General features: G+C 33.2%; 1 long non-coding RNA gene across 1 annotated transcript; it reads left to right on the forward strand.

Moving 5' to 3' along the window:
- Positions 1-293: 293 nt before the first annotated feature.
- Positions 294-5,186, forward strand: LOC103093335 (uncharacterized). Its single transcript, XR_008911160.1, has 3 exons — positions 294-441; positions 4,593-4,663; positions 5,124-5,186. It is a non-coding gene; the product is annotated as an uncharacterized LOC103093335 (long non-coding RNA).
- Positions 5,187-10,937: the final 5,751 nt, after the last annotated feature.

Genomic DNA, 10,937 nt, shown 5'->3' on the forward strand with positions numbered 1-10,937 from the left:
ACTGAGCTCCTTCTCCTCTGGGGGGCTCTTTCTTCCTTTATGCATCATTCCATCCTTCCTATCTGCCCACAGCCAGTCACCTCAACCCAGGTTCTGCAGGACCCATTCCCTGCTTCTTCCCTCTTATTGTTTCCCTGGTGGAAAGTGAACATAATCAGGTGCTGATGGACAGACAACCATACCAAAATTCTCTGGGGTTGGAGATGCAGGGAAGCAAGATTTGGGTATGTTCGCGGTCACCACTGCTTGCTGCACATGAGAGGGACAAGTCATTTCCACTTCTGCTGGTTCAATGCTGCTGTGCCTGCTGGACACACTCCTCTTCTCAGACTTCCCTCTTATCTGGCTTTGCAGAGCAAAAACAGCTCCTGGAGGTGGAATTTTGGGGGGAATCCAGGGAAGACTCATGGACCTGTAGACTGACAATGAGAACTTCTTGAAGTAAGAATTTACAATGGATTCTACTTTTCTATTAAGGAGTAACAAAGGGAACCATCAGCCTTTACAAATATATCACTGTATTGCCAGAAAGTTCCTGTACATCTAAGAAATTGAATTGTAAGTTAGTTGTAAGGTGAGGGGCGAGTTAACTCACATTCTTTGATGTCGGGAGACTTTCAGTAACTCATTTAAGCTCTCTTGGCTTTATATGGCCCCATCTGTCTAATGAGAGGGTTGCATGGGATGACTTCTAAGAATTGTTTTAACTCTACACGTATTATTATTAGGTTATGATGTTTAAAGATGGGACCTATGGGTACACTAGTCACTCCTATTTCTGTCTACACATTCCCACTCCTTTTTTTAGGATTAATTATAATTACTGTAGCTTAAAGGGGTCTTGTCAGACTATAAATTTCTTAGAGTTCTAAAGGGATGATTCTAAATCCAATCCATACATGCATATGCATGTATGTATATATGTGTACATGTATAGAGACAACATGCAAATATCAACAGATATATGTATGTATCTTAGTTTGTATGTATGTATGTATGTATGTATGTATATACAGAAAAACATACCTACTTATACTCACATATACAGAAGAATAAAAGGCAGTTAGGTGGTAAAATAATTAGAACACTGAGCCTGGAGTCAGGAATATCTGAGTTTATATCTGGCCATAGACACTTACTAGCTTTTGTAAATTTCTTAACCCTGTTAGTCTATCATAGTCATCTATGAAATGGGGATGATGATTGTAATAATAATAGCATCTACATCCCAAGGTTGTTGTGAGATGATAATTATAAAACACTTAGCACAGTAGTTGGCTTATCTACCCACAAATAATATATATATATATAATATAATTTAATATATGTAATACTATAAATACATATGTATTTATTATATATGGCATATATAATGCTCATATATGTAATATGCCATATAGTAAGTATGCTATAGGCCATTATATTTTAAAATGACCCTTATAAGTAATTTAACCCTGTTTTCCTTTAAATTTCCACATCTGTAAACTGAGCTACTGAAGGAAATGGCATATCATCCACATGTCTTTGCCAAGAAAACAGCAAATGGGATAAAAAAGAGTCAGACATGACTGAAAATAACTGAACAAAAACCAATATATTATGCCTATATAATGTGGCATTTATATTATAAGTTGTGTATGTTATGTAATTGTCTTTTGATATATATTATATAATTATATGTGATGTGTATGTTATATATATTACATGTATATGTGTATATGTTTTATATGTTTGGCATTGATGTGTTTTTGTGTGTTTATATGAACATATATATTCCATATTTTAAAGGGAGAAAAAATAAATGCATCCTTAATATAAAATTGGAAAAGTAGAAGTAGAATTAATTCCTTAAATGTGCTAAAATTTTTATTTAATTTTAACATTCTAATTTTCAGTGACTTTTTTCCTCTGTGGGTAAGATTTGCTTATTTTTTCCCCAAGAATTCTGGTTGTATTTATACCCTAGTTTTCAACATTTTACTTAAAGAAGTTTTAGTCATTCTCTTCTGGTTTTATAATTTTGATATATCTGTTACCATAAAAAAAAAACTCTTTATGCTGGAATTTATTTTTGTTTGCTCATTTTCTCAATTTATTTGTTGGTTTTGGACTATAGATCAAGGCTGAACTTCTCACACTTTGAACAAAATGAGGAGATACCTGAGTTTCTTCTGTTACTTTCTTGAATTAATGGCTGATATGTTATTCCAGGATAATAGGGTTAGGTCAAGCTAGGTCTTACAAGCACTTGGTTCTCTGAAAGTGTTGTGATGTGTTTCAAATTTTGATCACTGCCCTCCTGATCTGAGCTAAGCAAGCTCCTGATTTGAGTCTGGTTCTGAACAAATAAACCCAAAGGCCTTCCTTTGGTTGAAGACTCCAATAGTCTGTGGCTAGAATCACCTACTGTCTGTCAACTTGGAAGTTATACAGATTCAGAAAGGCAAATGCCCACTTGGCCTGGGATTCCTTGCCAGTTTGTTCTACTGAAGCCTTCAGACTGGGTTGTGGACTAAACCTGGAAAACAAAACAAAATAAAACACACTTCATTCCTGACATCACCCCCAGAGCTACTATTCGCTTCTGAGCCTGTACCTGTCAACTCATAATTTTGCACCTATGAACAACTGATGCTCTGAAGCACCAATCCTGGACACAAGTCTCCTCTTCAGCCTGCTCTGGGTCTATTTCCTGAAATCTCATAGTGAGCAATAGAGCTGACAGTTGGCTTGAAGTCTCAAAGACACATTATATTATTGGGACCTAATCTTTCCCTGGTATCTTCACACCCTTTGATTGAAATCCCAGAGCCTTGGCATTTTCTGATTTGCCTGCCACTCCACTGACCAGATCTCAAGTCCAGTGTCCATTTGACTTTCTATATCTCTCCCTAAGCCAATCTGGACTGGAATATATTTTTTTTTTAATCTTGATCAAGACAATCTGATTGGGAAAAAAATCATTTCTAGGTTTTTGTTTAGGAGATAAATAGAGCTGGGCTATGCTTCATTCTACTACTCTACAATCTTGGTCAAATGAGTTTTAATACATTGATTGTGGAAAGTGAAAAGAGTACAAAATAAGCCCATTTACTCTATTATAATTTCATTTTAAAATAAGGAGAACTTTTATCACTACAAGGTGGCTGAAAGAATATACAATCTTAATCAAATATCAAATGATTGATCTCTTTATCAAGCAGTCATGGAAGCCAAGGACAAATTCAATTTAGAGTATAAGTTCAATTTTAGAATATGATATAAAAAAAGGACAGAAAATCAAAGTCACAAGAAAGTAAAAAACAGTTGAGAATAAAACAACATCACAAATAGCTCGGCATTATATATGATTAATATGTATATGTAAAAATCAAAGAATGCCTATACATATATGCATATAATACATATACATACATATGCATGCATATATATGCATATATAACATATATGAAATGCATACATATGCATACACACATTATATATAAATTCACACAAAGATGGCAATTCCACCATCATTATTAAGATTTGCTGTTATTTTAATCTGTGTCTCTACTGTTTAATAATGATGGTAGAGTTTCCACCTTTGTCTACTACTAGCTGAGTACCTGATATATTACATGAAGGAACATTTGAAAATTAATTGATGACCTCAAGTATTACCTAAACCTGATCAAATGTAAACAATAGAAATTAAAGCTATGTTTACAATTTTAGAGACATTTAATTTTCTGTATCTATTGATATCTTTCCATCTATCTCAAGGTAGTAGATCTATCTAAAGATAAAGATAGATAGATAAAAAGATAAATAAATGATATAGAGATAGCTATTTGGCAATTCTTTAAAAAATGTAGGAAAAGGGAAGAAATAATCAATAAATAATATGTGTAGTTTTTCATTTTATAAACATTTTAGTGAAAAGCACATATATAATACACACATTCACTCACATTGACAGTAAACTTAATGAAATGTGAGCTTGCATAGTCTAGTTTTAACAGACATTTCTATGCCATATAACTCACCCAAAGTCACATAAATGACTAAATTCACAGGCAAGGCGTAGATTATGGGATGTGTATGCCAGCACGCCCTGGATTAACATCCTCCTAGTCATCTTTATCTGATGATTACAGTTGTTTCCTTTTACATCAGAGAATAAGAAGTACTAATGGGAATGCTAGGCTTACGCAGGATACACACTTCTGAACAAGAAATATAGAAAGCTAGGACTTACTGCAACACTTATTCCTTGATCTAAGTATAACAATATTTAACTATAAGTATAACAGCTCTTGAGAGTCTTTTCCCCTGTTCCCTACAACAAAAAAGAACTTTTTCATGTAAAACTTTCACTTAAGAAGAAAATAAATTTTACTCTTAAGCTTAGAATATTTCAACAGGAGTAAATGAAAACATTAATTTTTTACAGAAAGTTATTACAATGTATGATTATAGGTCTAACCATGAACACATATTCACATGCAGATATCCATTTTATGATGTCTATTTTAGGGTGTCATTACTACTTTCAAAAATTAAGTTTAGAAAATATAATTGACAATTAAACCCTTCCTTATTCTTTCTGCTAGCATCTTCAAGTGAAAATTTTTCTCAGAAGAGGAGGAAAAAGTGGTAAAAGACCAGAATTTCAACAAACCAAGTATGTTTTGAAATATTAATTTCTTTACAAATAAACATATGCTTTCAACAAAGAAGCTAGCTTTGGAAAATAAAATGTGTATCTATTAATTGATGCCTCATATTTCTATTTTTTAAATTCACTGATTTTTGTTTGGAAGTAATTTTTGTTTGGAAGAAAGAATTTTCTTCCTCTTATCTATGCAAGGTCATAGCTGCAGAAACAAAGACTATTATGAAAGGGGACCATAGTATGGGAATTAACAAGACATATAGTTTGCATTATTTGTTAATATATAATTATTTCCTATACTAATTGGCTAAAGAGGAGTCTCTCCACAGAAAGTTTATTTTTAATTTGTTAATGATATGTTCTCATATGGAAAAAAGGAACAAGCTATTGGAATAAGCTCTTAATTAAGTCAGCCTATTAATCCACAAAAGCTAACCAATCGTTTTGATGATCAATGTTTTGCCTTTAGCCCCAAGTTCTCCTAAACAATTTGTGGATTTTGAGGCATGTGGGAATAGATCTTCTTTAGACACACCCATGCATGTATGTATGTGTATGTATATATGTATACACATATGTTATAATAGGCAGGCAGCTTTTCTGAAATATGGTAAACTACAAAAATTAGTATATTAGAAGTTATGGTAAAATGGTTGCATGCAACATTTAATTTGGTATCATAAGCTATATATAATAAAGATTATTTATCCTCATGGTATTTCTATGGAACTCTTCAGACTGAAATTTTGAGAGGATTACATTTCTCCTTTAGGAGAATGTAGTCATCTATGGCTTGATGCAATCAGTATAAAGTTGTTTGTAAGAAGGAATTCATGAAAGATCTCATCACTTAAAAACTTTCTTCCATTTGTATTTTCTTAGATATCCTCCAGGACTGGAGCAAACACTACTAGTGATCATACATCTTCCTATTTTATACTTTGCCTAATAAATTTAAAAGAGTATCATCAAAGTGATTTCTTATGTCTTTCATATTCATATTCTTCTGTGATTTTTTATATTAAAAAGAGAAATATGTAAAAGAGTTGAAAGGGAGCTTTTAAGTTATTTTTCCACTTTATTAAATCAATATTTTTCTTATTATCCAAAAAGTAAAAGTGGAATATGTGTTATACTGGACAATCATAAATATGGCAACGAGCATATACTATAGTTAGTACATTAAAGACTATGATTTATATTCCAAAATTCATTGGTTTAATTGCCATTTATTTAGGAAAAAATTTATTATGAAGATTTTTATTAATCTTTTCTATATTTCATCTATTGTTTTCTTTTCCATCTCATTCTTAAATTACCTTGGGATACCTTAACTTTATTTAATTGAGGCAGCTAGGTGGGGTAGACAGAGCGATTGGCTTGGAGTCAGGAAGACTTGAGCTTCAGTATGACCTCAGACATTTACTGTGTGACCCTACTAAAGCTACCTCACTTTTGCTTCCATAAGTTTCCTCAACTATAAAATGTGAATATTAACCACACATCTGCAGGGTTGTTGTGAAGATCAAATGATCTGATATTTGAAAGCACTTAGGAAAGTGCCTGGCACCTAATAAGCATTATGTAATTCCTTTCTCACTTCACCTCCCTTTTCCCACTTTCCTTTCACCTACTTTCTTAATTTTCTATAAACTTCTTTTTCTCTCATTTAAAAATATGTCAGGAATTTCTAGCTGCCTTCAAATTTCTAGTCCCATTGTATTCAAGACTTTTCCCTTCAATTCACTATTCTCTCTTAAAATGATTTTGTATTATTTTGAATATGCTTTAAATTAAAAAAAAAATTCTTATCTAGCCAAGATAGATGTGAAGAATTACTCACTCTGACAAAATCTCTACAGATAGGAAAAGACAAAACAATCAATGTTTATACTGATTCAAAATATGCATTCAATATTTTACATGCTAAGGGACAGATTTGGAAGCATAGAGGATTTTTAACATCAGCAGGGAAAGAGATTGTTTATGGAAACACCATCTTACAGCTTTTGGAAGCAGTGCAATTACCTAGAGAAGTTGCAGTCATGCATTACAAGGGTCACTGGATGGGGAAAGATCACATTGCCTTAGAGAACCATAGGCCAGACATAAGAGCAAAATATGTGGCTTGGTTTGCTTCAATCCATGTTCTGAATTTCTCCCTAGTTGAGGAGGACAATTTAAAACAAGCCTATAATGAAAGGAAAATTTGGGACTGGAAAGAAAAACTTGGAGCAAAACAACTAAGGGGCATATGGTTCTCTGAGAGTGGTAGTCCCATCTTACCAAAAGCCTTGTATTACCATGTGTATAATGCTATTCATGAACAAAAGCATTATGATACACAAGCAATCATCAATTTTGTAAAATTATTTTGGACAGCTCCTGGAATTTCCTCTTATGCTATTAGAGTTTGTTAGAAATGTAAGATCTGTTTATAGTTCAACCAAGGAATGTTCAGAACCAAGGACTTGGGAGGTTGACTGTTGATGTATACTTCTTTTGAAGGTTTACAACTTGATTACATATGCATGACAAATGACAAAGGATTTAAATATGGTCTGTCATAATAGATTGTTTGACAAGATGGCCAGAAGTTTTTCCAGCTAAGAAGAACATTGCAGTTTTTGTGATAAAAATCCTTTTGAAAGAGATCATTTCCAGGTTTGGGATCCCTCATTCTTTATATTCGGACAAGGGAAAACAATTCACATATCATATACTCCAAGAAGTATATAAAAACCTAGGGATAAAAGGAAATTTTCACACTGTGTACCATCCTGAAGGCACAGGCCAGATTGAGAGATTCAGCAGAGATGTAAAAACACTTTTTGGCAAAGCCTGTACAGAAACACATCAGTCCTGGACAGACACTCTGCCAATAGTAATGTTTCATCTCAGGACAAAGCGAAGTGGAGACTTACACTTATCTCTACTTGAGATGTTATATGGTCATGCAATCTGGAATGGGAGAATACAAAAACCTGCATATGTCTCAGTGTTAGGAGGAGATTGTTAATTCCATAAATATATTCAGGTTATTCAACAGAGACTCAAAGAATTACATAAAATGGACATATTGCAACAGAGTTCCACTAGACTATTCGCTGCACAGTATAAAACCTGGAGACATAATATATATAAAGAAGTTCAACAGAAAATCATTAACAGATCCAAAATGGTTGGGTCCATATGAAATTCTGTTCATTTCTCCATCAGCTGTAAAAGTTGAAAACAAAGATTCATGGTTCCACTGTTCCCACATAAAATTGCAAAAACCAAACATAGACACAGAACAATCAGAACATTCACAAATTACTCAAAACTTAGAATCAAATCAAAACCCAGGGGGTTAATGAAGAAAACACACACACACACACACACACACACACACACACAAATCACATCACACTCATCTTAAATTCCAGCGTAAGAGGAAAGATCCCATCAGTCAAGATGTAGACAACAGACAAAAATCCAACTACAACAGATGAATAAAAGGAACAAAAGATAGAAGCAAAGAAGAAATGAATCAACTTACAACAAAAAATGGATAATTAGAACTTTAAAACTTGCAAAAAAGGACAGTCCAAAGACAAATACAAAAGGAAAATTGAATATATAATACTAGTGTGGTGTAATACAAAAAAACACAAATTAGGCTTACACTTTAAAAATGCAAACAACACTATATAACTTCAAGAATGAAGAGAACCTACAGGTAACTAGTTAGACAGAACACCTTGCAACAAAAAAGGGTAAGTATTACAGGACATATTAGACATTTCACAATATAAAAATTGATTTCTAGGCATAGACCTCATGTAAATAAATGAATCTGAATATTGTACATGTGCAAAATGTATGTATATATATATATATATTGTATAAATGTATATGCTTGCAAAGTCTATAGAGTTTTTTTAACCTGACAAGAATATGTTTCATTTCTTCGTAGCACTAAAATCTCTATGAAAAACAACAACAAAACCCTTCTCAAAATGTATCATATGTAAATATGTACATAAAAGTAGATAACACTTACTAACAAAATTCTAACCTATTGAATAGTATAGCAACAACCACATTAAAATAATAGTATAGGGAAAGAAGCAGATAGGGACTAGGGAAACCATTATGTTTTTTAGTTAGACATCTAAGGGACAGCATAAGGATAAGATTATGGTGTATTGTTATTTTTTGGATAGTGATACTAACAAAAATAAGATAGATAACTGAATAAAATAATAGCATACAACATTATTTTGTAAACACAAGTAGGTTAACACTTAAAAATGAAAAGTATAAGTTAACAAATGATTAATAAGGAAAACTATTGTATTGTTACATTGAATTTACTCTTTTGGATTTGAGAAAAACCTGTTTGCTGTTACAAAAATTGTTCACCTATTGCAGCATTGTAATGCAATTTGTATTGTCCTTTCCTACAGAAAACTTTCCTATATACCTTCTTTAGCATAGGTAGATAGAATCCTAGATAAAGTAAGATAGGAATTTTATTATTTTGGTGTGATAGAACATAGGATAAGAATAGGAAAAGACAGTGTACAAGTAGCATGAGTTTTTAGCAAAAGACTCAAGAAAATCAAAACCAGGATACTCTAATGATGGGGAGTAGGAAATAAAACTGTTGGGGGTGAATGGAATGTTGAGGATCGACAGTTGCACGAGGCAAGAATGATAGTTGGAAACTGAACAAGGACTTCTGGGAAATTCATCTGGAGGAGGGGGGTCTTGAGGGCCAAGACACAGAAGGGAGTAGAAGGAGGAGTTGTTTCTCTAGAGATCATTCAAGACACTTGTGGAGATTTTTGTCACTGACAGAAATCCTAAGCTTGAGAGTTCCTGTTTAAACATTGCTGGTTTCCTGTCAAGAAACCTAATTCCTTCAAAGACATTCATTTCCATGAACTACTGAAATAGTGGCCTCTAATTGGTAAGTAGTGTTCTCTCCCCTTTTTTTCTACCTCTCCCCTGGTTATGAGAAATTCTTGTGCTTCAGTAATTAGTTTTATTTAGAAAGAGATTTAGGGCAACCAGAACCCCTATAACCTCAACCCTTTGCCCCAATCAACAATTAAATCTAACAAGCAGTCAGATAGCAAATTCAATCTCATTTATTTATATCTAGAGAGTAAGCCCATTGGCAGACTCCATCTTGTTGTCAGTTTTTAAGAAGACATGAAGGGGAGCCTTGTGAGTGCCCCAAAGCAGCATATATCTGAATTGAGGTCCCATACACCTCACCTTGTAGAAAAGACTTCCCCAAAGCCCTTGAGGGCTGGCACGGCCATCAAGGGGTAAGTCTTCACTGAGAGGAGATCTCCATTTTGTCTCCCTCAAGTAATTCAGGGACTCAGGGAGGGAGTAGTGAAGGAAGCCATTTTCATCAACCCTTTCCCCTCTGTCTCCAACTCTCATTTCTCCTTCTAGTGTGTGTCCCCCCCAAAAAAAAATTATGAGAAGAAACATATTTGAGGCAGGGTGACAGACTGATTCAAGGTAAAAGGCTGGAGTAGAATTTATTATTCATTATCTAAAGTTAAAAAAAAAAAGCAGGAGAAGGAATCATGATACCAGACAAAGTCAAAGTAGAAATTGATCTTATTAAAAGAGATAAGGAAGAAAATTGCATTTTGCTAAAGAGTACTATAAACAAGGAAACAATATCATTACTAAACATTTATGCACCAAATGGTATAGCATCTAGATTTCTGAAGGAAAAATTAAAGGAGTTAAAGGAGGAAATAGATAATAAGACCATAGTAGTGGGGGATATCAACTTTCCTCTTTCAGAACTAGATAAATTAAACCAAAAAAATAAATAAGAAAATAGTAAGGGAATAAAAGAGAAGTAAGTGAAATGCTAGAAAAATTACAGTTAATAGATATCTGGAGAAAGATAGACATGGATAAAATGGAATATACCATCTTCTCAGCAGTACATGGTACCTATACAAAGATTGACCATGTACTAGGGAACAGAAATACTGCAAACAAATGAAGGAAAGCAGAAATAATAAATGACACATTTTCAGATCATAATGCAATTAAATTATAATTAACAAGGGTCTTGGGAAAGACAAATTTAAAATTAATTGTAAACTAAATAATCTAATTCTTCAAAATTTTTGAGTCAAAGATGAAGTCATATAAACAATTACAGACTTCATTAAAGAGAATGTCAATGAAGAGACAATATATCAAAACCTATGTGATATAGCCAAAGCAGTACTTGGGGGAAATTTCTATCTCTGAGTGC

Source organism: Monodelphis domestica, chromosome 4 (assembly GCF_027887165.1).
Source record: "Monodelphis domestica isolate mMonDom1 chromosome 4, mMonDom1.pri, whole genome shotgun sequence".
NCBI classification, from domain to species: domain Eukaryota; kingdom Metazoa; phylum Chordata; class Mammalia; order Didelphimorphia; family Didelphidae; genus Monodelphis; species Monodelphis domestica.